General features: G+C 35.2%; 1 long non-coding RNA gene across 1 annotated transcript; it reads right to left on the bottom strand.

Moving 5' to 3' along the window:
* Positions 1 to 550: 550 nt before the first annotated feature.
* On the bottom strand, positions 551 to 7,388 carry LOC118808886. The gene is made up of 6 exons (XR_005007315.1): positions 7,326 to 7,388; positions 5,910 to 6,008; positions 4,188 to 4,206; positions 4,025 to 4,082; positions 3,558 to 3,642; positions 551 to 1,281 (listed from the first exon to the last, which is right to left on the bottom strand). It is a non-coding gene; the product is annotated as an uncharacterized LOC118808886 (long non-coding RNA).
* Positions 7,389 to 27,256: the final 19,868 nt, after the last annotated feature.

Here is a 27,256-nt window from a genome sequence, read left to right as displayed (position 1 = left end):
ACACAAGTCAAATTCTTGTTGTAGAAGACTGTACCACAGGGTTTCCCAGGCTGCTCAAAGCCAACAGGTAACAAGAAATCAGATATAAAATTGGAAAATTCTAACTTTACTGGCAGCTCAGAATATTCAGCTTTCTTGCAAACACAGAACTACATATCCATTAAATAGCAAGTTACTCTACTGAAAGACAAACAAAATTGGTAACACAAATGACCTGTTACAAATGAGGGAAATACAGATTATGAAAGCACAGCTCTATTTACATCTGTCTAAACATACCAGCTTAGTACAAACACAGTTATCCCACCAATACTACAGTATATCATAGCATTTTTACAGACCGCATATACACCAAACAGCCCCCTCATTAAAACCACCTGCTTGTTTCTACACTCTCTGTCTATTTTATCAGCTTCACTTACAGTATAGGTGCACTTTACAGACTGTAGTCCATCTGTTTCTCTGCATACTTTGTTAGCCCCCTTTTACCCTGTTCTTCAGTGGTCAGGACCCCCATGGACCCTCACAGAGTGGGTGCTATTTGGGTGGTGGATCATTCTCAGCACTGCAGTAACACTGACGTGGTGGTGGTGTGTTAGTGTGTGTTGTATTGTTACAAGTGGATCAGACACAGCAGTGCTGCTGGCAAATTGACAAAGTCAGTTTATGTTACTAGCCTCAGTTCACCAGCTAAGACACAGCTGCCATCAAATGTAAACATTCAATATTACTTGCAAATTCCAAAGGGGGACCAGTGGAAATTAGCATTTTTGTAACAAAGCCTTCTTATAAAGCAAATTAAAGGTTTCTGCATTAAACATTGCTATATAATAACTATACATTTTACAGTGATGAATATGTGCAAATTTATCGTACAGAAAGCGTACCAAAATAGATTTCACATAATCCTGTGCACTATTTTTCTACCCCCTTGGTGACAGCACAGAGCACTGGGTCAGTTTCTGACCACAGGTCAGGTGGTGAATGATTCTCAACACAGCAGTGGCACCAGCATGGTAGCAGAATGGAAAGTTTACAGTTCAGACCAAAAATGCTCTGAATGCAACTGTTCATATTTTCTTCCATGTCACTAGAAGAAATCATGTCCAAGAAGAAATTGCTTCTGTGTCTTTGGTTGGCCCAGTGCCTGCTGGGATTTTCTGTATGTATCAAATACAAAGTTTCTTTGAGCAGACATTAATCTGTGTCCCTCAGATGGCTCCAAACCTACATGTCATCATGTACGTGGTCTGCATACAAGAAGCAATAATTCCTCAATACCTGTTAAAAAAAAACCCACAAAAATCTTTTTACTGCCTTTTTAACTTAGACACACAGAAAAACTCAATGCAATGTTGTTTTACAGAATGGAGAAAGTGTTTTAGCGTGCTTGAGTTAACTGTGCTGTGTTTAAACAACTGACCATTTTATGAAGGACAAAATGAGGAATGACAGGCCTCTTAGCCAATCCCAATCATCCTCTGTCAATCAAAGGACAAGCTCTGACAGAGTTGCCCAAAACAAACTTGCAGCTAAAACGACATTATTCTGAACGATTATATTAAGAGATGGTGGAAAGGTGTTACTGAGGAACGTGTAGTGCCAGACACACACTATGCACAAATGATTAGGATTATTGTTATTTATTTATTTTTTAACCAAGGTGTTTTTATTGTTTTTTAGACAATAAAAAAATAAAAATATAAAAAAAAAAGAAAAATGAGAGAGCAGACAAAAACCCTCCCAATAACGCTGCGCCACTGCACTAGTATTTAAAGGTGGGTGGGAACTCATCCTTCCATTTCAGTAGGATAAGCCGCCTGGCTAAGAGAGTGGCAAAAACAATCGCCCTTTTGGCAGAGTTATCTTTGCGAGACTCCAGTAAAGTCACTCTGAATATTGTCGTAATAGGAGACGGCGTCAGTGATCTCTTAAAGACACTTGAGAGAAAAGCAAATATTGACTGCCAGAATATAATTCATTTTGGACAGGACCAAAACATATGAGAGAGAGTGGCTGGTTCTATTTTACACCTGTCATATATAGGATCAACATTCGGAGTAAATTTAGCCAGCCTATCCTTGGACCAATGTAGACGATGGACTATTTTAAACTGAATGATGGTGTGCCTTAAACAAATTGAAGAGGAGTGTATTCCATCCAAAATATCTTGCCACATCTCCCTTGATATCTGCGTGTCAAGTTCCTCCTCCCGCTGTTGTTTCAATAAAGTTAGAGGCTTCAAATTATATGAATTAAGCAGAGAGTACATCACACCGAGGCATTTCTTAGACTGTGGGCTGGTTTTCAATATAGTATCTAAAAAGGAGTGAGGTGGTAATGATGGAAATTGCGAATAGCTTCATGATATAAAACTACGAAGCTGTAGGTATCTAAAAAAATGTGATTGAGGAATATTAAAATGTGTTCTAATGTTGTTCAAAAGATATAAAGGTATCCTCAACAATCAGGTCTTTAATTATTCTGATTCCTGATTCTCAACCCATCATTTGAAGGCACTAGCGGCAACAGAGGGAAATTTCTCTATTGGGCTGTAAATAGAAAATAGAAGGCTTCCTTGAGCAGAGTAGCGCGTGCAGTGAGGTATGGCTACAGGATGCACTTTCCATTGATAACCACTTGGGAATAATCTGATCATTAGGAATATTAATCCAGTACAGTAAAGCCCTAATATTAGAGGCCCAATAATAATATTGAAAATTTGGCAAGGACAGTCCACCATGCTGACCATGTCGTTGTAGTGCATTTTTGCGTATTCGGGGGTTTTATTTACTCCAGAGAAAACCAGATATCAATTTGTTTAAATAAATAAAAAATGATTATTTTCTGTTTTTTTATTCTTACTAGTGGTATTACAGATGTTACTGATAATAGCTTTGGTTGGTTAACTGCAAATCAGGCATTTTTTTTTTGCTGAACTGGTACACTTGATTGTACAGATTCTCCAAAGATGAAATTGATGAATAACAAAACTGTTGGAAGTCTGTGTGAGCTAATTTTACAATCAGATTTGATTGTACACAACTTTTATAAATAAGGGTTAATGTGTGCACCTGATATTGCTCTGATGAACTCCAGCATTAACTTCAAAACTAGCTCATCCGAAGGAGCAGCTTCCATCGCTAAAACCTCCTCATTACCTGACGTGAAAATCTGCTGCTTTAACATCGAGTGGCTAAAGACTTCCCTGCTTTGATGAATGTAAACATGGTTTAAAGATTTAAAGAATATTTTTTTGTTTGCCTTACATTGGCATACATGCACGTTTTGTCAGTTCTCAAACATGTGTATCTGCACTGAACATCTTGTAAAGCCAGTTTATTTTTGAATAATAAAATATTCACTATATGTTTTAAAATGTATGTGCTATGGATGCTAAGATGTAGCCTGTACTGACAGTTTGACAGATGTAGCAACAATAAGTAAGGGAGGCGAGAGTTTCTAAGAACTCTGCGGACGGTCAGTGTTCAACTTCAGATGTCTGAAATCCTTTTTAACTTTCTACTTCTTACACAAGAATGTGAGCTACATCTTACCTCCTAAGACGCCAATTCCTGAGGAGCAGAATCAGCCTCTGGAGTTCTGTAGAGCCTGAAGTTCATGATTCTGTACCGGTGAGTCCTGCATTTAAGGTAAGATGACATTTCTAAGCTGACACTACAATCGAAGACAATTCTATTATGTGATCTTATATCATACTGCACTAATATTCGCAAAGAAACGTTTACTGAGTTGTAGTGGTTGCAACAAATCAAATCTTAAAAAAAGTAATAAGTAGCATTTTTGCATTTTTCCTTGGCAGTTTCATATTTTTGGCTCTATGAGGATTGCTGAGACAGCACTAGTCAAAAATTTGTGTGAATATAACAGAACAGAAAGAAGATCTTCCCAAATTTTCCCATTAAGTATAATAAAATTGGGGTCCATGTATTTTCTACAATTAAATTTGTAAATGGACATTTGTATTTATTGCACTTTTAATGTGCAAAAATGATACACTCACCGCTGACACCTGTTTACACCTGCACAACTGACGCAAGTCTTTCAGGTCATACATCAACCTGTTATAGTCAGAGCAAAAATAATTCATGAATATATTTTGTGAATAAAAGTGATAAGGAGTGAATCTTGTGTTAAGTATTTATTCCTCTATAATATAAACTTACCTTTCTCTGTTTGTCCGCCCTGCAGCAGAAGGACAGAGACAAAGACAGTTATTTACATTAGAAACCGTTCATCAGTAAATACATAGCCTATAAAATATAGTGTTGTGTTAATAAATTTTGTTGTATCCTAGCTGAGGATCTGTCGTACTGTTCTGCAGAAATTTCAGCCTTCTCGACTTCGTTTACATTGTTTCTGGCACAAGTTTACAGTTTTTTGTTCTGTTCAATCACATCACTGTTCTAATATCCAAATCGTTACATCATCAAGTCTTTTACACAAATGAGCAATCTAAAATTTGCTTATAATTTTTTTTTATAAAACCAATCGCTGGAAAAAACTGGAATGTTTTCAAAGGAAAATGAACAGCCAGCAAACTCTCAAAAAATATTACAGTATCTATACAGCATTAATTCCATATTGATAAAAATACTAGTTACAATTTTGAGGTTTTGTTCTAACAGTGACGATGGTGAATTTAGCTTATTTTAGACTTTAATGTGTTATTTTATATGTTCCCAAGCATGATGGCTTGGAGCTAACTGGTGGAGAACAGGTGGGTTTTTTGTATAACCCTGGTTCCTTGCACTCCCTGTTGAAAGCTTCTGACTCAGCCTTCAAATCCGGGAACAAGAAGGTGCAACAACCAGCAAAACACAATTAGGGATGCATCGTTACCGATACTGGTATTGAGTATCGACTGGATACTTATTTACTCATACTCATCATCATAAAAATTCACAGATACCAACATCTGATACCGTTTGACTTAAGCTTAGGAGGCTAATAACTTGACATTTGCTACCAAAGTCTGTATATACCGACTTTACTCTGTTTGACTGAATATATTTGTTAGGTATAAACATTAAAATGTTGATTTTTTAAACTGTCATTATAAAATAGGCTGTATTGTTCTATCACGTACATAACTGCCTGCTTTCAGCTTCAGTGCAGTGTTAGCAAAGCCGCTGTTCCTTCACACGTTTGGTCAGTACTCGAGTGTGCAGGTCGTTATTTGAATGAAACAGCTTCACTGATAATTGTCTAAAGACAGAGCTCTCTGTAGGGGCGGCACTTCACATAGCATGTCAGTAAGACTGAGCTTTTTTGTACAGTGTGAGCATATAAAACGTAGGCCTTGTCCATACACGATGGTCTATTTCAATGTCAACCTCAAATGTGATTCCTGTTGTCACTGTGTTACAGAGACTGTTGTTAAAGGAGACAGATGAGGATCAAAACTATGAAACATACTTTACTTACAGTTGTACAGAAGCACTTTTCTGATAAAGAACAAAACCTGCTCTTCTCAACTACCACTCTACTCAATCCAGGGTAACTAATGTAGCATAGCTAGTGAATGCACGTTATTTAAAATCAGCTAAATTTTACAATTTAACTGGTAAGATACATTGCACTCATTTACACTAATAACTACTTCGTTTTGAGTAGGCTACTCAGTATGGTATCAGACTCGGCATTGGCAAGTACTAAAAATATGAATTTACACTCAGTCTAAAAAATGGTATCAATGCATTCTCAAACACAACGCTTGCATAAAGTCTACAAACTACAGAAAACCATTTTAATATCAATTTGGACTCATGAGGTATACGTCAGGGCATACAGGAAATTTGGGGATTTAAGAGCAAAATTAGCTGCAAAGTTAAACTTTTGGTGAACATATGATCACAGACTATGTCATATTTGTAGATTATACTTACAGAATGCAGATATCTGTAGCATAAGACAGCCTATAGCAAAGACACTTTCAGAGGGTATGAGAATAACTCGCAGGTCTTCCACTGTACGCTCACCATTTCCTAATGGACAAAAGGAATGATTCTTTTTTTAAATCAGGAAAACACAAATCTTTGCTTGCAAACATTACAATAACTTTATAATAATGCTGCTATTGAAATTAATGAATAATTCTTCCACTTAAAGTTACTGGGGTAATTTACAGTCTGTAAAATGCAAGTAAAAACAGAAGGAAGTGACTTGTAAATCCACTTCTACCTGACAAAAACAGTGCAAAGAAAGAATATTTAATGTTTTACTTCTTCAAGGACTTTAGGTATTTCACCCTCTGTGTTGCATAATATTATTAAAAGATTCAGGGAAACTGGAAAATTCTCTGTGCATAGGGCAAGGCTGAAAACCACAACTGAATGCAATGCATTAAAAACCAACATGCTTCTGTGATGGAGGTCACTACATGTGTTGTTGCTGTGTCCACAAATGCAAGTTAAGACTGTACTATCCACAATGGAAACCACATGAACAATGTCCAGAAATGCTGCTGGCTTCTCTGAGCTAAAGCTTATCTGAAATGGACTGATGCACAGTAGAAACATGTAGGTCTGATGAGTAAATAATGGATGTCATGTTGTCCGGGCCAAAAAAAAAGAACCATCCAGATTATTAGCAATGTAAAGTTCAACAGTTCAAAAGTTGCTGTTAAGGTCTGGGGGTATATTAGTGCTGGTGGCATGCGCAAATAACAAAACATTTTGGAGCAACATATGCTGCCTTCTAGACACTTTTGTTCAGGTACATGCTTATTTCAACATCACTGCTTTCTGTTTTATTAGTATTCACACACTGTTCAAACGTTTTGGAATTGAGGTTTATAGTGAGGGATAATTGTCACACCCACTGGTCGTCCTTCATTCAGAGATCAGCTTCTCCGGAGTATTGAGAACTGACTCCTCCCACACTCACGCACCTGCCTACAATCTGCTCATCAGCCTCCCTTTATAACCAGGACTCTCACTCTGCCTCCTTGCGAGGTATTGCCACTCTCATGTGACTTTATTGAGCTGTGATCCTGTGTTTTGGTATTCTCTGTTTTTTTGACCCTTTGCCTGTCTCAACTCTGATTTTTGCTCTGTGGGATTCTGTTTATAAAGATTCTCTGCATTTGCATCTCACTACCCTGTCCGAGTGTTACAATAATCTTTATCTAATTTAATGTCACTTGTACAATTAAGCAGTATCTTGCAACAAGATCATAGAAAACCTATATAGACCGAATTCCTGTTATGCGCACATTCTGTAATCTTCATGTGATATGAAAATACACTGGTTGTGTAATAAAATGATAATCATTGCTGGTAAACACTGTTGATCTCACTCACGTGCTTTCAGAATCAGTTCTACTGCCAGTGCAATGGAATTCACAAAACTGAGACCCACTGCCCCAGCATGTACACAATGGCATGACCTGTAATATAAAACGTGATGTAATTTTAAAAAGAGAGATTTATAAAACACCTAATTGCATAAAATATATGGTGTGTTTCTTCTGCTCTTAGACACTTAATACAACTAATAAGCTCATGAACAAACCCTTCCTGCGTTGACGTAGAATAAGAACAGGAAAAGACTGTGCAGGACAGCAGTATGCCACAACTGTGGTTGGGAACTATGTGTTATAACCCTTTATTTTGCATATGTAAATAAGGCAAAGCACAATGTTAAATTATTTTGTGTGTGTGTTGTTAAATGTGTATAAGTACTTTCACGACTGAAGATCAGGTCGCATTTTTAATCTACACAGAAATCCACACAATGTAATAACATACAAAAAAATAACATGATTATAAATGCAAGGATTCTTTTTTTTTTAATTTGCAATCCTTTGCAGTCAATGACTACCTGAAGTCTGGAACCTATGGACATCACCAAATGCTGAGTTCCCTCCCTTGAGATGCTTTGCCAGGCCTTTACTGCAGCTGTCTTCAGTTGCTGCTTGCTTGTGGGTCTTTCAGCCTTCGATTTGTCTTCAGTAAGTGAAGAGCATGCTCAACTGGTTGAAGTCAGGTGACTGACTCAGCCATTGAAGAACATTCAATTTCTTTTCTTTAAGAAGCTGTTGGGTTGCTTTCCTAGTACGTTTTGAGTCATGATCCATTGAACTGAGAAGTGCTGTCCTATCAGTTTTGCAACATTTGACAGAGCTTAAGCAGAAATTATAGCTCTATATACTTCAGAATCATCCTGCCACTTCTATCAGCAGTCACAAATTGTTGATTTGGCCACTCCTAACATTTCTGCTATCTCTCTGATAGGTTTGCCTTGTTTTTTCGGCCTAATGATGACTAATACTTTTATATCCTTAATTTGTCATGAAATAATGAGGGACAGACCAAACCTGGCCATGAAACTGTTTATCAGTCAAAAGTCCAATTACTTTTTAACCTGTCAAAATGGAAGGACTATGTAAAAATGGCTATAATTCTTAAACGGTAATGTAATATTTGTTAAATCTCTCAAATTAAAGCTGAAAGTCTACACTTCAGTCACATCTTGCTTCATATCAAGTCTACTGTGGTGGTAAAACAGAGGTAAAATTATAAAAATTGTATCACTATCCAAATACTTATGGACCTGGCTTTATGTAATCATTTCAAATGAACTCTGACTCATATAAACAGAGAGACAAACCTCTCAAGGTGGGCGTATTATGATTTGTTAGTGGTTTGAACCTCAAAGCTTACTGTACACAGCAGGTAAAAACAGCATTAAGCTGCAGGTTAAATGCTGATGCTAGTCACAATGCAACAGAGAATTAAACACTCTATCCGTAGTGAAATGACTGTAATGCAGAATTAAGTCTCAAATGGTTTAATGCTTTTATAAAGCACCCACAAACAATACACAATATAATACAGTGTTCAGTAAGAAATAATATTGTGTTAATGATCACAGAAAACAAGATTAACATAAAGCCATGATTGACAAGCCCACACTAACACATAAAGCCAACCAACACTGCAACACCTTTTATTATAAAGCATGCGTCCCCTCACCACAACTTTGTTCAGTGAAGCTGACTTAACAATTCAACCAGACAGCAGAAAACAAACGTCAAACCTATTTAAAGCATCCCTTCATGACAGGCATGTTAAAGAGCTGATTAGTTGGATCAGGTAGAGCAGGAAAACAGAGTTTTACAATTACCTGATGTTTGCTGTGCCTCTGTGACTGTAGAATTCAACTCTGTGTGGAAAACAATGATTGAATTAGTTACTTCGAAAAGTGAATCAATGATGTATAACTGGTCCAGCTGGAATAAAAATCCTGTGTTATTTCCAAACACATGAAAAAATGTTTACAGACCATTTATATCTTACCTTTGATGGTTTATGCATGGAAGAAGATATTTTGTAGTAACTTTTGTGGTAAAAGAACACCAAATTCACAGACCAAAAACATAGCAACTTTTTTAACACAAACTGACATTTTGTAATTTTTTTTGGCTTTGGAAATGGGTAGAAAATGACACTCTGTTGGGTCTTGATTTTTATGCATCTTGGCACATCTTTTGACCACAGCTGGAGCTTTAAATTCAAAACACTAGGCACACTGGCGCGCCGATAAAGAACTAAAAGCTTGATAGCAACGACTGTTGAGCAGTGGTTGGAGGATTAAGAAAATAAGTCTTGAGATAAATTTAACTGTAGTTCAGAACAAGTGAATGCTAACTGACGAATGAATGCAACTCCAGTTTAGCTATTGTTATTTAGTTAACTTGCGAGCTGACAAGTTAGCCAGATAATGACCCACACGCTTGTGTGCAAGTTTATCAATTAACTACTTCTGAACTGTGTATGTACTAGTGTTGTAGTACTGATATAGAATCCAATGAAGTATACTGTGCCAGGCAGCTGAGCCCTAATCACCAACGAGAGCCCCAATAGGCTGCGTGAGGACTGAGTCCCACCTCCTGCTACAACATGATGTTTGACCCTGGTGGTCATGCTGTAGAGAGGGTGAAGGTGATATGGAGGTGGAGCAACAAGATCTCTCACTCTAGGTTCAGGTGCTCCCCTTAAAGCGAGCCAGTTGAGGATGCTTTGGCTTTGGCAGCGCAAGTGTCTTTGAAGAGGGCAGATAAAGGGAGAAAGACATACAGACAGTCAGCAGAAAGAAGAGACTGCTGGAAAAGTGTGCTAGAAAAATCTGACTTGAGTAAAGGCAGTGAAAAGTCTGAGTTGGTTATGTATAAGAGAAATACAGTAAATGTCCGCTGAGACCGCAATGTTCTGGACAAGAGCCAGTGAAAATCAACATGTAAATGAGTTCAGACATATTAAAGACTCACGTTAAGTGAAGCTCTGTTCGGCTGCCAAAAACATATGAAAAACAAAGAAATAAACCCAAAGTTCTCTGAAACAGAGCTATCAATTTTAAGAGAAGACGTGCCAACAAAAACAGTCTACATAAATAATTTATTAAAGATCCTTCCAACTTTTAATCAAGAAACAAGGTTTATCAGAAAATGTTTTTACGCTAACAAAAATGAAATTTACAAACAAAAAATCTGACTAGAACATCTTAAAATTCAAATTTTAATTGAAGGAATTTTATTTTAGCATGCACAATTTAATTTTTCTATTTAAACAATTATAATAATAATAATGATAATAATAATAATAACAAAACCCCTTTTCCAATTCATTGTAATTACAGCAGTAATTTTTACTAACATAAATGAAAGTAACATGGTATTTTTATTACAATTACAATTTCAAATGGACATGCTAAAATTCTAATTGCTATGGCAAGCTATTTTAGTTTTTATTTCCTATTTTTATTGACCTCAGTAATTCAATTTACACATGAGAAAATTCAATTTCAACTAGTAAATATTTCATTATTGATATCAGAAATATGATTTGCACATGTAAAAACATGTTTTTTACTTGTAAGAAATTATTTTTTACTAGTAAATAAGTAATCACATGTATAAATTGCAAGTTATTTTGTAAAATCCATTGCAAATTGAAAAATACTACTAAATCCTTAAACTGCTTCCAGCAAAATCAATTTGAACATGTAGAATCTCAACATGTCAAATTACTCTTTAATTGTATCAATTTAAATCAATTTATTTGGATTAGAAGCTAAAGCCACTTTCTACACACTGGAAGGATTTCAGAAACAACAACTGTGATGCAGAAAGTAGGGGCTGTTTTAAATCAGAGCGCCAGTAAGTCTGCTAAACTGAAATCCTGCTCAAGTCTTTTTTTTCTCCTCTGTACTCCTACAACTATGGCTAGGTTTGTCGTGCTGCTCTGTCCAAACAGATCAAAACGTATATTTTAAATATATTGGTTAATAATAGCTGAGTGTGTCTATGTGCGTTTTGTTGCAGGTGAGATCAAACCCGCTTAGAAATATGGGAGAAAGTATCATTTAATCCACATCGGTTTCTTACCAGGGATATTACTGTCAGAGTGGTCCAGGTGTTGTTTTTTCTGAGATTGTCCCATGTTATGAATCGATAACATTATATTGAAATGAGATAATAGTGTGACCACGACTCATATTGCACAAGTGGTAAGACGTGCCAGTAATCCTGTTCATTAATGTGCAAACACGTTACTGCCACGCTATTTACTCTTACGGTCACAGTAAACCTGGTGGTTTATTGTATGAAGCACAGATCTGACCCTAGGGTGGTTAAACTTCTGCATACACTGCAAAATGTGGATTTGTACTCACCCACTGATTGCTGTGTCCTGTTAGAATGTGGTCTTCTGGTGAAGCATCCTGTGCAAAGGTAAAAGGTTAGAGTTGAAAGTGTTGACTAGCCAGTGGAAGCAGTAACCTAGACATTTCAGGGAGGGATCTGGCCTTTTACAACAAAGGGAGAGATGTGCTGGGGTACATATCAAATTCCAGAGGTAAGGCTACAATCTGTGAATTAATACAAGCAAATAAATAAAACACTTGTGGCCACAGTAATTCATTCATTTATTTTTGCTAAAATTGGGAAAGAAAGAACTGTGGCTACAAGTGTTTCATCCATTAAAAAAACAGTACAGTAAAAGATTACAGTACAGAAAGAATCTTGGTTTAAGCAAACTTTGTTCTGAAGGTTTCCTATTTTAAATGCTACTTTCAAATTTTATGTTTAAAATTAACACTGAAAAACTGCCTGACAAGTACTTGTTGTAAGTCTTATGCTTTATAGTTTTAAATGTGTACGGTATATTTTAAAGGTGTGGTGTAATTAATCTTGAAAAAAGGTTTGTCTGTTAACATGAACCAGTTCAAAGCTATATGCAGTCAACAAAAAGTACATGCTAGACAAATTGTTGAGAAAAGCAGTGGATACAACACAAGAGCTGATCTTTAGTAAAAGTGCTGTTATTATCAAGTATAACACAGATAAGCCGGGGTGTCAGAAAACACTTAAATAACAGACTTTGGCCCTTATCCATCAAAGTTGTGCATGCTCAAATCTGATTTAAAGTCAAAATACACAAATTTCTAAGGTAGTTTTGTTCAAAGATTTAATCTTTGGGGTATCTGCATAATCAAACATATGTCTGGTCAGAGTGCAGGTAAAATTGAGCTTAATAACCTAACAGCCTGCTTGATTTGTGGTTAAATACAGAAAATTGTTTTAAAACAGTAATAATATTAAAATGAAACACACACACAGACACACACACACACACTTTCTAAGCCTCTTATGCTTCTGGGTCATGGGGGAGCTGAAGCCTATCCCAGCGGTTAAATGGAAAATAATAATAATAATAATAATAATAATAATAAATCTTCATCATCATGATCAACAATATCATCATTCTGCACATGACAATAATGAAAATAATGGGTAATTCAGTTTGAATACTGACAGCATGCAATATGTAAGAACTGAAATTTAATAATGAATAAAAATAGTAAACCTGGAGTATATTGAGGCTAACAGAAACAGAAATCAGGTTTTGAAAAAATTTGATCTGAAAAAACTGAACGAATGCTAAAAACAATAATAATCACCATACAACCCTATTTCCAAAAAGTTGGGATGCTGTGCTGAATGTAAATAAAAATAGGATGGAATGATCAGCAAATCATGCAAACCATATTTTTAAAGGAAAATACTACAAAGACAACATAACAAATGTAGAAACTGCTCTTGTTTGATATAGGATTTCAGCTGCTCAACAGTTTGCGGTCTCTTTTGTCAAATTTTTCATTTCACAATGTGCCAAATGTTATGAGTGGGTGACTGGTCAGGACTGCAGGCAGGTCAGTTTAGCACCCGGACTCTTTTAATACGGAGCACTGCTGTTGTAATACGTGCAGAATGTGGTTTTTACATTGTCTTGCTGAAATAATCAAGGCCTTCCCCAAAAAGACATCATCTGGATGGCGGCATATGTTGCCAAAACATGTAGATATCATTCAGCATTAATGGTGCCTTCACAGATGTGCATATCACCCATGGTATGTGCACTAATGTACCCCTGTACCATCACGAATACTTTGAACTGTGCACTGATAACAAGCTGAGTGGTCTTTAGCCCGGAGGACACAGTGTCCATGATTTCCAAAAAGAATTTCAAATGTTGATTCGTCAGACCACAGAACACTTTTCTACTTCGCCTCAGTCCATTTTAAATGAGCTTGGGCCCAGAGAAGGTGGCAACGTTCCTGGATCCTGATTTGGTTTCTTCTTTGCGTTTTAGAGTTTTAACTTGCATTTGTAGATGCAGTGATGAACTGTGTTCAGAGACAGTGGTTTTCAGAAGTGTTTCTGAGCCCATGCAGTGATTTCCACTACAGAATTGTGTCTGTTTTTAATGCAGTGCCGCCTGAGGGCCCAAAGATCACGGCCAGCAAATACTGGTTTTCGGCCTTGTCCCTTGCATACAGAGTTTTCTCCAGATTCTCTGAATCTTTTAATGATATTATGTACCGTAGATGATGAAAAGCAAAAGTTCTTTGTTATTTTATGATGAGAAACGTTATTCTTGAATTGTTGCACTATTTGCTCATACAGTCTTTCACAGAGTGGTGAACCCCTCCTCATCTTTACTTCTGAAAGACTCAGCCTCTCTGGGATGCGCTTTTAATACCCAATCATGTTACTGACCTGTTGCCAATCAACCACCAGGTGTTTTTTAGCATTACATAACTTTACCAGTCTTTGTTGCCCCGTCTCAACTTTTTTGGAATGCATTGTTGGCATCAAATTCAAAATTGGATCATATTTTTCAAAAACAATATAATTTCTCAGTTTCAACATCTGATTTGTTGTCTTTGTACTATTTTCAATTAAATATAGGATTTAAATGATTTGCATATCATTGCATTTTGTTTTTATTTACATTTTGCACAATGTCCCAACGTTTTTGGAAATTGGGTTGTAGTAAATTTAATATTAAAAAGAATTGATTAAATTGCAAAAATGAAATACTAATAATTTACAGATGAAAAAAGGGATACAATTAAAAAAAAAAACAAAGACAAAGAAAAAGTAAAAGTAAACCAATAACTTAACAGTAACTAAAAAGTAATAGTTGGTAATAGAATACATAAAAAGAATGATAACTAAAAGGTACCAAAATCATATTAAATGTTTACTAGAATCAAATAAAACAATTGCAGGCTGAGTGAGCCCCCCAGCTGACACAGTTCTTCATATTGTATAGGCAAAAACACTGCTTGCAGCTAGCCTGCCTTCAGAATAAAAGTCCTTGGTCAGAACAAACCAGTGAATAACTATGAGAGAACAAACAACTCAGAAAACATATTTCTCAAACACAATCTCTCATTGTGTACATAAGGAAAGTGGATGCAGCTGAAGGTCAATCATCAATTGCATATTTTATGATTCAAAGATGGGGAAGTCTGTACTTTATTTAGGGTCTTCCAAACTGTGCCCATTTATACATAACTTTGATGAAAAAGGCCAACATGCATTACTTTTTCTGTTTGCTCTATTAGCAGAACTTTCTGAAAAAGACTGGTGCAAACAACAAATACCTTACCATAGACATGAAACAGTGCTTTAAACAATATCATCCCAGACAAAATGTACAGATATGCCGTCACACAGATCAGTCTACACGTTCTGTAAAAAAAAAAAGAAATGTAATGATTTAGCCAGGACAACCATCCAAAATAATGTGCCTGCAAACAACAAAACATAATGGTTTTTGCATTCTGTTAAAGATATTTATACCACAAACAATATAAAATGTATATTCTAGCATGAACTATTCTAAGACCTATTACACAAAAATAAAGTTATATCCCAACTGTAACTCCTAAACAAAAAATATTTATTACTTGTAACAATGGAACAGCAGTGCTTTAACACTGAATGACCAAATGCCAAGATGTCAAGAAAGAGCTTACTAGGCTATATACCCCCTATAAAGAAGTTTTTTAGAAAAATGAATTCACAAGCTGTAACAAGGCAACAGCAGACAAGGAGATACAATGTAAATGCAAGATCTATTTACGTTGGTGCATTTGGCATATGCTCTTATCCTTGAATCATATTACAGAGAAAATGTGAGTGCAGAGGTGAGTGTAGTGTTAAGAGTCTTGCCCAGTGACTTATTGGTAAGGTGTGGCATGCTCATTTCCCAAGGCAGGGAAAGTAACCCTTAAAGCAAAGGGGTGGAGTCTGACTGGGGGACCTGTGACATAAGCATGTGTATTAGCATTGTCACTTGCCACCTTTACTATTGATTGTTTTAGAATTTATTTAGAAATGCTTTTACCCACCCAACATGATTTACTCATGCAATTTATTCAGGAGACAGTAAATTGACTTGAGCAAGTTGATAATACACTATATAGACAAAAGTATTGGGACACACCTCCTAATTATTGAGTTCAGGTGTTTCAGCCACACCCATTGCTAACAGGTGGATAAAATTAAGCACATCGCCTTGAAAGTCTCAATAGACAAACATTGGCAGTAGAATGGGTCGTACTGAAGAGCTCAGTGACTTTAAACCTGGCACTGACATAGGATGTCACCTCAGCCACAAGTCAGTGAAATGAAAGCAACTAGGATCAACAACAACTCAGCCTTGAAGCCGTACACAACGCGAACTCACAGACTGGGGCTGGTGAGTGCTGAAGTGCACAGTGTCTATCCTCTGTTGAATCACTCACTAAAGAGTTCCAAATTGCCTCTGGAAGCAACATCAGCAAAAGAACTGCGCGTTAGAAGCTTCATGAAATGGGCTTCCACGGCCGAGCAGCTACACACAGCTCTGGAGCAGTGGAAACACATTCTGTGAAGTGACAAATCATGCTTCTCTATTTGGTCTGATGGATGAATCTGAGTTTGGTGAATGCCAGGGGAATGCTACCTGCCTGACTGCATTGTGAGAAAAACATTTTGCATTGTCCTTTATTCATGTCGTGTTTGGTGAGTCATGGCATTGATCCTTCTGGTGGCTCTGAGTGTCTCTGAATCTGTGTCAAAAATAAACATCTAATATATACTTCTCAATACATATTGCGTTGTGTTACTGTAGTTGGTTCTGTTTTGCTCTCTCAGCAGGTGTTACTATGAGGGCTGGATGGATTTGAGTTAGATTGTTTTCATTTTTTAAAGCTTCTACAAATTCTTGTAGAAACTGTTGTTACAAAACACCAAAAGCTACTTATGTTCTAACAGTGCCAGTGGTATCCAGACCAATTTTAGAGGGGCACAGAATCAGACTGGAGGGCATCTATAAATTTGACTGTATATATAATACTACCACATATGTCTGCATTAAAATTGTGTATTTTAATCGTGGAACATATCTGATATTTTATACTTTATACATATAGACTTTGTATCACAGGGCTCTGTCTTAGGCCCACTTTTATTTTTCATTGTATCATTAGGGTGCATAACCAAAAAGTTCAGTTTTTGTCATCTGACCACACAATTCCATTTGTTCCAATGATGTTTTATGCTTGCTCTCAGGAAAGGCTTCCTTCATGGAACTCTTCCAAAAAGATTCTGGTCATGGATGTGGTGTCTGACAGTGGAGTGTAAAAATGACAGTTCCAAAATTCAGCTAAACTGTGCAGTTCTGAAACTTCCATACTTTTCAAACTTTTATTATTGCCATGATCGTGTTTGAAGAAACATTTTAAGGAGCATTTGAATGAATGATTAAATATATTGCATAAAATTAAAATTAATTCCAGTTTCTTAAGTGGTGCCAATAGCTCTGAAGTTGACTGATGTGCAGGTACCTACCTTTCTGAGTATCCAAGGTGTCCAGTGAGACATAATGAATGTAGACTGATGATGATGCGCTTATGACCTCCAAGATTAACAGAACTGACATCCAGATCAAACTGCAAAAGACAAAATATTAAGGTTTTCAAAGCTAAACGTTTAGTATTTTAAGTGCTAAATTTTCTCATTCACTGTTTTGAAAAAAGTCACAGTTATATTTACATTAATAACTAATCAATGTATTTCCCAGTAGACTGCTCTCATTCTCTGAGTGCAGTTCTTAGAATGGTAAAAGCATTTAATACAACACAGTAGCATCTGTGCACAAAAAACCGAAGCATCGGCCACATACAACACAACACAGCAAACGATGTCACCAATCAGAAAAGCACTCATGATCATTTTGTAAATACTGACACAAGAAATAATGCTCTTAATAATGCCCTTCTCTGCCTCCTGAGTGGCATTTGCTCTTCTCCCCACCACAGGCCTCCTCAGAGAAGCACTCATGCAGCCCTTCACCACAGGCCACCTCAGAGCGGCATTCATGGCGATCCCCACTGCTGGGTTCCAATGCACAACATTCTCACAGATCCCAACTGGTGAACTCCATCAGGCTGCCGACTCATTAGTCTCCACCGCTTTTCTTCATAATAGGAGACTAAAGTGCTCCTTGTCATGCGCCAAGGTCAGTGACATTACGCAGCAGCTTCTCAGTCTCCTAATTATACACTCGATGTGTGTTCCCAACATTATTATTCATGTTAGATGTAATGATATTAGAGATTAAAAATCAGAAATCCTGAAATTAGATTTTCTGTGACTCTTTTCATTCTTAAGAAACTGCAGCAAAAGGATTTTTATTTTTGGCACCATCCCACCCCTGGCAAAAGGCTGAAGGCATATTAGCTGCATTTTGAGTCTCTATAGTTGGCTTCAGGAAGCTTCCAGTAAACAAAATGACTTGTATCAACAATTTTAATCTTTTCTGGAACCCTCCGTCTATAGAATCAAAGTTTTACAAAAATTAGAAATCACACATATCACTAGATCATTTTAGTAAAACATTTCTTGCAGTCGTCAATAAGCACACCCCTTTTAAAAAAATCAGAATTCAGGACAGATTCAATGCTTAGTTCACTTCTGAAATTTCTTCTTTGCTTAAAGCAAGAAACAAAGTGTGTACCCTCACCATATGCATTTGGGACAGAGATCACTGGCTCACATTTAGGCAGCTGCGGAATAAATGCATCTCCTCTGTCAGAAATGCTAAATCAAACTATTATCTTAATTTCTTTGCAAGTTTCAGTTAATAGCCTTCAAATTCTGGAAGGCAGTTAATTCATCAGTTATAACTCAGTACCCCTTCTGACCAGGTCTCACTTAATGACCCATCAACCCCCTGATCAGAAAGAGCTCTGTCAAGCCTTTAAAGCGCATTTCTCAGCTGCTGGACAATTATTTGACAATAGTGATATGGAACCACCTTTAATGTACAGATGTAACCCCAACTGTAAGCCATGGTCATTTCACTTTTCACCCTCTCTCTCCTCACATAGCTGAAGTTCTCAATGTTATGAACCCAAGAAAAAGTACATGTGAGGACAGATTCAATCCTTTTTTCTGCAGCTTGCAACCAACATTATTTTAGAACATATTATGTACATTTTTAATCTTTTTGCTTCATCAAGCAGAATTCCCTGTAACTGGAAGACAGCATATGTACCTTGTCATGCTTAGCAAAAATTTTAGAATCTTTTGTGAACAATCAACTCACGTCATGTCTCCATGTACTCCATTTTGTGTACCTACCGATCCCATTTCAGAAGAAAACATATCTGCTACCACACTTATTTTAAATTATATTTTTACTGCAATAGACAGAACAAAACATTGTGCATCCGACTGTAATGATTTCCAAACCATGTCACACAGATGGTCATTGGCTACTTTGAAAAATTCTACAACATATTGGATTTGCCCGCAATGCTTCTAGATAGGTTCAGAATTATCTGTTAGATAGAAACAGTGTGTTGCCCTGGAGCAAAATAAACTAAAGGTGTTCCTCAGGGCTCAGTTTTGGGACCGATTTTATTTAATATCTATAATAATTGTCACCACCTCCATTGTGGACTGCAAAGTGCCTCTCTTTGCAGATGAAACTGTTCTACCGACTCTATCTTTGTAGCAATAGAAAAATTGCAGCACTCTTTTAATGCAATAAAAACTGCCTTTTACAACCGTAAACAAGTCTTAAATGTGGAAAAGTCATTTTTTTTCAGAGCTTCTAGCATTGATATTCATTTTGAAAATCAGGACCCTGAAAGGATCCAACATTGTAGAGTCACTGAATATAAGTACCTTGTCATAAGGCTAGATGACAAATGTACTATTAGATGCCATATCAATAACTGGGACAAAAACTTCCTTCAGGGACCAAGCATTATTACTGAACTATGAAAAATCTGCTTTTAGCTACAGAGCACCAGTGAGCTCAAATTTATTGCAGGATACTGTAGAGCTGTACTAAACTTTTCATTTCTAACAACTAGGAATTGCAAAGACTAGTCGATTTGTACAAGCACATGGCTACAACACAGGGGAAGAAACAGATGAAGAGGGACAGAGGAATCTGTGACAGTTTTAATGATGTTTTGAATTTCTGGTAACACTTTATAATAAGGGTACATGAACTGGCAGTAATTAAGGCATTTACTAATGAATAACTAATCAGAAAGTAATGAGTCATTAATCAGGAACAAATGAATAAGTCATACATTAACAACCACAAGACTAAATTACTAACACATGTACTAATGAATGAAGATGAAGGTAATAAAGGCTTTATTCAGTGCCTGAATTAATTAGGAATTCATGTGTTAATTAAGCATACAAAAAGAACGTTAGTACACATTGGCAAACTGCCAGAAGCTCTGTTAGTTTCATTCTATTCATGCAATTTATGATTACCTGTCATACTGCAATGTCACACTGTTACAACAGAAACATGAACTGTTGTATGTTTAATAAACTGTAAACTAGTTTATTTACTGAAAATAGGCATTTGATTTAATTAAAACTGTGAATAATCTTAATATATGCCACAGTTATTCTGAGAAATACCACCTTCAGAAAATGTAAATGTGTTTCCCATTATACATCTATTATTCTTTTTAAAAATTTGCTATATCTAAATGTTTTATTAATGGAAACACAGCATTTTGCAATGGAACACTTCAACTGTTTTCGCAGCTGGAAGGTACTGCTATTTTTCTTTGCCAGTAAATGGCAGTAATTGCGTTAAATGCTATATGTCAAGTGGCCATAGAGTGTTGAGTGAATATCTCGTTTAAGAGAAGCGAATGAAAATAATTGAAATAATAAAAAAATTCAATATTTCTCTTTTGCCTTTTTGCAATATTTCACATTTTTCTTACTTTTAAAGGTGAGTTATGCATATGCATACTGTATTATATACATAATTTACATTGCAGATATAATATTTACACAGGGTATTGTTGTCTGAGTTGTGAGTGCTAGTATGTATGTTCGTGCCTCACCTCTTTTTAGACTAAGGATAAAACCTAATATCTTCTTAATAATCTCCAAAATAATCCTATAGTTCTATACTAACTGTCCTGCTAATCAAAACCTAAAATCTCCTTAATAATCTCCAAAATAATCCTATAGTTCTATACTAACTGTTCTGCTAATCAAAACCTAATATCTCCTTAATCTCCAAAATAATCCAAACTTAATATCTCCTTAATAATCTCCAAAATAATCCTATAGTTCTATACTAACTGTCCTGCTAATCAAAACCTAATATCTCCAAAATAATCTCCAAAATAATCCTATAGTTCTATACTAACTGTCCTGCTAATCAAAACCTAATATCTCCTTAATAATCTCCAAAATAATCCTATAGTTCTATACTAACTGTCCTGCTAATCAAAACCTAAAATCTCCTTAATAATCTCCAAAATAATCCTATAGTTCTATACTAACTGTCCTGCTAATCAAACCTAATATCTCCTAATCTCCAAAATAATCCAAACTTAATATCTCCTTAATAATCTCCAAAATAATCCTATAGTTCTATACTAACTGTCCTGCTAATCAAAACCTAAAATCTCCTTAATAATCTCCAAAATAATCCAAATTTAATATCTCCTTAATAATCTCCAAAATAATCCTATAGTTCTATACTAACTGTCCTGCTAATCAAAACCTAATATCTCCAAAATAATCTCCAAAATAATCCTATAGTTCTATACTAACTGTCCTGCTAATCTAAATTTAAAATCTCCTTAATAATCTCCAAAATAATCCTATAGTTCTATACTAACTGTCCTGTTAATCAAAACCTAATATATCCTTAATAATCTCCAAAATAATCCTATAGTTCTATACTAACTGTCCTGTTATAAAATATTTGTCTTGATAGCAGTCATGGTTGCACATGATAGTGATAGATGTAGTGATAGTTACAGTTTTATTTTCATTTTGGCTGGGGTGTCAGGGTCTACAACAGAGCTTTAAGACACACTAGATGAACATCTTAAAGACTACTACAATACTTCGTAAGTTTTCTGTTTTCTTTTGAAAATGTAGAATTATGATATTCCACAGTTTGTTCGTTTTTACCTCAGACATTCCATTGAGTGCAACAACTGACCTATGAACTGTTTAAGCAAAGTGGATTTAGACTTACCCATTGATCCTCTGAAGAGGCCTGTGTAAAAGAAAACAGGTAAAGTTGTATGATAGTGTTTACAACTAGTTCAGAATAATATTCCTGCACGACCCAAGTACATCTCATCAACACACTGACATGGTATTACAGATGTGTACATTGAATGTCATTTTACATCTAAGGGAGTGCTGCACATTAATCTCCAAAATAATCATACAGTTCTATACTAACTGTCCTGCTATGAAATATTTGACTTGATAGCTGTAATGTTTGCTCATGATAGTTACATTTTTTTCATATTGGCTAGTGTGTCCAGGCCAACAACAGAGCTTTAAGACATGTGAGTTGAACATCTTAACCCTTAGTAAAAAAAAAAGTATACACTATATAGTAAGTATAGTAACATCAATGTTGTAGTGGTATACTAGTAAATTTACTATTTAAATGCTTCTTGGGACTAAATTGGCCCACTTTTAAGTTTACTTTAGGTGAAAGAGTAGTAAACTTTGATCACACAACTAGTTGTTTCATAAACTTTTTAGTTTATGAAAGTATACTTTGAAGTATTTCCCAAGTAAACTGTATATATATACAGTGTTAGTTGTTAGGTTACTAATTACATAATACTAGTCCACTTTCTAGTTTATGAAAGTGACTTTGAAGTATTCCACAAGCAAACAGTATATATACACACATTTATATGAAAAAAAAACAAAAACGGATCAGACTAAATAAACCCATAAACACGAACAGACAACACACTATTAGAATTTCTCTCTGTTGTACACAACTACTACACTTTACACAGTTTCACTTTGTACTGCATCTATACTGTGAACTACACTATAAGTAAACTTATAGGTATACTTTTAGTTTACTAGTTATATACTGTGGTGGCGGCCTGGAGAGAGGCTGAGCTGCTGTGGCTGAGAGCCCATGCAGGCCAAGAAAAAGTCTTTATTTACACATTGGTGAACAAAAACAGAAACCAATCTGAACTAATCTCATTTCTTTCTTATCTTAAGGTCCTTTTTCCTCAGTCTCTTTAGACCAGGCTCTCTCTCCCCTCCATGCTGAAGACAGCCAGTCTTTTAAAGAGTCCATGCTCCACCTGGATTGGCCTCAGCTGCTCCTGGGAGAGGAGCACCTTGCACATGTGTGGCCATCTCTGCCTCTCCATTGCCGTAATAATTCTATTCCACTTTTTAATTTATAAAAAATACACTTTTAAATGTACTCTCAGTAAACTTTTACTTTAATAGTTTTATACTGCAAGTATATTAGTAAATTTTCTTTAAGTGATCTTAATATAATACTTGTAGATCACTACTTATATTATTTTGCCATTTTACTAGGTATTAATTTATATACTTGAAAAATACCTTTAATTGTACTTTAAGTAGATTTAAAGTTAACTAACATGAACACTACAAGTGAACTACACATATAAAATCCATTAGACAAACTCAGGATTAAAAAAAAACAAAAACATTGTTTTCTTTATAAATAAAAAATTCAAACAAATATTGTTTTGGATACCAAACTAAGAAAACATAAAAACTTAAATTGATATTACTGTTCAAAACAAAACACAACAAACTCAGACCTTGGAACAATTGTCAATTAAAACAGTCAAATATTTATCTGATTCTATGTGGGTTAATAACACCTAAAAGATCATGTTCAGTTCTACCCATGTACTATTTACTCTAAGCTATTCCACCCCAGACTACACACCAAGTATACTTAAACTATATATGCATAAGAAAAGAATACTGAATTATATTTTTTAAGTATATCTCGATCAAAAGATTAAGTACAAGTATACACCAAACAGACTTTTCTGTATACTTGTCAGTATAAGCCAAGTATATAAAAAGTAAATTAAAAGCATACTCCCTTATTTTTTAATTTAAAAGAAGTATACTAATAGCACGCTTGAATAAACATTGTTTTGTTAGGGAAAGCTTAGAACACTACAATACTTCTTGAGTTTGCTGCTTTCTTTTGCAAATGTAAAACTATGATATTTCATAGTTTGTTTGTATGTACAGCATATGTACCTTGTCATGCTTAGCAAAAATTTTAGAATCTTTTGTGAACAATCAACTCATGTCATGTCTCCATGTACTCCATTTTGTGTACCTACCGATCCCATTTCAGAAGAAAACATATCTGCTACCACACTTATTTTAAATGATATTTTTACTGCAATAGACAGAACAAAACATTGTGCATCCGATTGTAATGATCTTTCCAAACCATGTCATACAGATGGTCATTGGCTACTTTGAAAAATTCTACAACATATTGGATTTGCCCACAATGCTTCTAGATAGGTTCAGCATTATCTGTTGCCACAGTGTGTTGCCCTGGAGCAAAATAAACTTAAAGGTGTTCCTCAGGGCTCAGTTTTGGGACCGATTTTATATCTATAATAATTGTCACCACCTCCATTGTGGACTGCAAAGTGCCTCTCTTTGCAGATGAAACTGTTCTACCGACTCTATCTTTGTAGCAATAGAAAAATTGCAGCGCTCTTTTAATGCAATAAAAACTGCCTTTTACAACCATAAATGAGTTTTAAATGTGGAAAAGTCATTTTTTTTTCAGAGCTTTTAGCATCGATTGATATTCATTTTGAAAATCAGGACCCTGAAAGGATTCAACATTGTAAGAGTCACTGAATATAAGTACCTTGTCATAAGGCTAGATGACAAATGTACTATTAGATGCCATATCAATAACTTTGCAGGCAAACTGGGACAAAAACCTCCTTCAGGGACCGAGCGTTATTACTGAACTATGAAAAATCTGCTTTTAGCTACAGAGCACCAGAGCACAACATGAACTGTTGTATGTTTAATAAACTGTAAACTAGTTTATTTACTGAAAATAGGCATTTGATTTAATTAAAACTGTGAATAATCTTAATATATGCCACAGTTATTCTGAGAAATACCACCTTCAGAAAATGAAAATGTGTTTCCCATTATACATCTATTATTCTTTTTAAAAAATTTGCTATATCTAAATGTTTTATTGATGGAAACACAGCATTTTGCAATGGAACACTTCAACTGTTTTCGCAGCTGGAAGGTACTGCTATTTTTCTTCACCAGTAAATGGCAGTAATTGCGTTAAACGCTATATGTCAAGCGGCCATAGAGTGTTGAGTGAATATCTCTAGTACAACATTTAAGAGAAGCGAATGAAAATAATTGAAATAATAATAAAAAATTCAATATTTCTCTTTTGCCTTTTTGCAATATTTCGCATTTTTCTTACTTTTAAAGGTGAGTTTTGCATATGCATACTGTATTATATACATAATTTACATCGCAGATATAATATTTACAGGGGGTATTGTTGTCTGAGTTGTGAGTGCTAGTATGTATGTTCATGCCTCACCTCTTTTTAGACTAAGGATAAAACCTAATATCTTCTTAATAATCTCCAAAATAATCCTATAGTTCTATACTAACTGTCCTGCTAATCAAAACCTAAAATCTCCTTAATTATCTCCAAAATAATCCTATAGTTCTATACTAACTGTCCTGCTAATCAAAACCTAATATCTCCTTAATCTCCAAAATAATCCAAACTTAATATCTCTTTAATAATCTCCAAAATAATCCTATAGTTTTATACTAACTGTCCTGCTAATCAAAACCTAATATCTCCAAAATAATCTCCAAAATAATCCTATAGTTCTATACTAACTGTCCTGCTAATCAAAACCTAATATCTCCTTAATAATCTCTAAAATAATCTTATAGTTCTATACTAACTGTCCTGCTAATCAAAACCTAATATCTCCTTAATAATCTCCAAAATAATCCTATAGTTCTATACTAACTGTCCTGCTAATCTAAACTTAATATCTCCTTAATAATCTCCAAAATAATCCTATAGTTCTATACTAACTGTCCTGCTAATCTAAACTTAATATCTCCTTAATAATCTCCAAAATAATCCTATAGTTCTATACTAACTGTCCTGCTAATCAAAACCTAATATCTCCTTAATAATCTCTAAAATAATCCTATAGTTCTATACTAACTGTCCCGCTAATCAAAACCTAATATCTCCTTAATAATCTCCAAAATAATCCTATAGTTCTATACTAACTGTCCTGCTAATCTAAACTTAATATCTCCTTAATAATCTCCAAAATAATCCTATAGTTCTATACTAACTGTCCTGCTAATCTAAATTTAAAATCTCCTTGATAATCTCCAAAATAATCCTATAGTTCTATACTAACTGTCCTGCTAATCAAAACCTAATATATCCTTAATAATCTCCAAAATAATCCTATAGTTCTATACTAACTGTCCTGTTATAAAATATTTGTCTTGATAGCAGTCATGGTTGCACATGATAGTGATAGATGTAGTGATAGTTACAGGTTGTATTTTTCATTTTGGCTGGGGTGTCAGGGTCTACAACAGAGCTTTAAGACACACTAGATGAACATCTTAAAGACTACTACAATACTTCGTAAGTTTTCTGTTTTCTTTTGAAAATGTAGAATTATGATATTCCACAGTTTGTTCGTTTTTACCTCAGACATTCCATTGAGTGCAACAACTGACCTATGAACTGTTTAAGCAAAGTGGATTTAGACTTACCCATTGATCCTCTGAATGATCTGCCTGTGTAAAAGAAAACAGGTAAAGTTGTATGATAGTGTTTACGACTAGTTCAGAATAATATTCCTGCACGACCCAAGTACATCTCATCAACACACTGACATGGTATTACAGATGTGTACATTGAATGTCATTTTACATCTAAGGGAGTGCTGCACATTAATCTCCAAAATAATCATACAGTTCTATACTAACTGTCCTGCTATGAAATATTTTTTTTTATACTTTGAAGTATTTCCCAAGTAAAATGTATATATATACACAGTGTTAGTTTGTTAGGTTACTAATTACATAATACTAGTCCACTTTCTAGTTTATGAAAGTGACTTTGAAGTATTCCACAAGCAAACGGTATATATACACACATTTATAGGGACGGATCAGACTAAATAAACCCATAAACACGAACAGACAACACGCTATTAGATTTTCTCTCTGTTGTACACAACTACTACACTTTACATAGTTTCACTTTGTACTGCATCTATACTGTGAACTACACTATAAGTAAACTTATAGGTATACTTTTAGTTTACTAGTTATATACTCTGGTGGCGGCCTGGAGAGAGGCTGAGCTGCTGTGGCTGAGAGCCCATGCAGGCCAAGAAACAGAGTCTTTATTTACACATTAGTGAACAAAAACAGAAACCAATCTGAACTATTCTCATTTCTTTCTTATCTTAAGGTCCTTTTTCCTCAGTCTCTTTAGACCAG

The sequence above is a fragment of the Colossoma macropomum genome, unplaced genomic scaffold, assembly GCF_904425465.1.
Source record: "Colossoma macropomum unplaced genomic scaffold, Colossoma_macropomum, whole genome shotgun sequence".
Lineage (NCBI taxonomy): Eukaryota > Metazoa > Chordata > Actinopteri > Characiformes > Serrasalmidae > Colossoma > Colossoma macropomum.
This window is presented reverse-complemented; position numbering and strand designations above follow the sequence as displayed.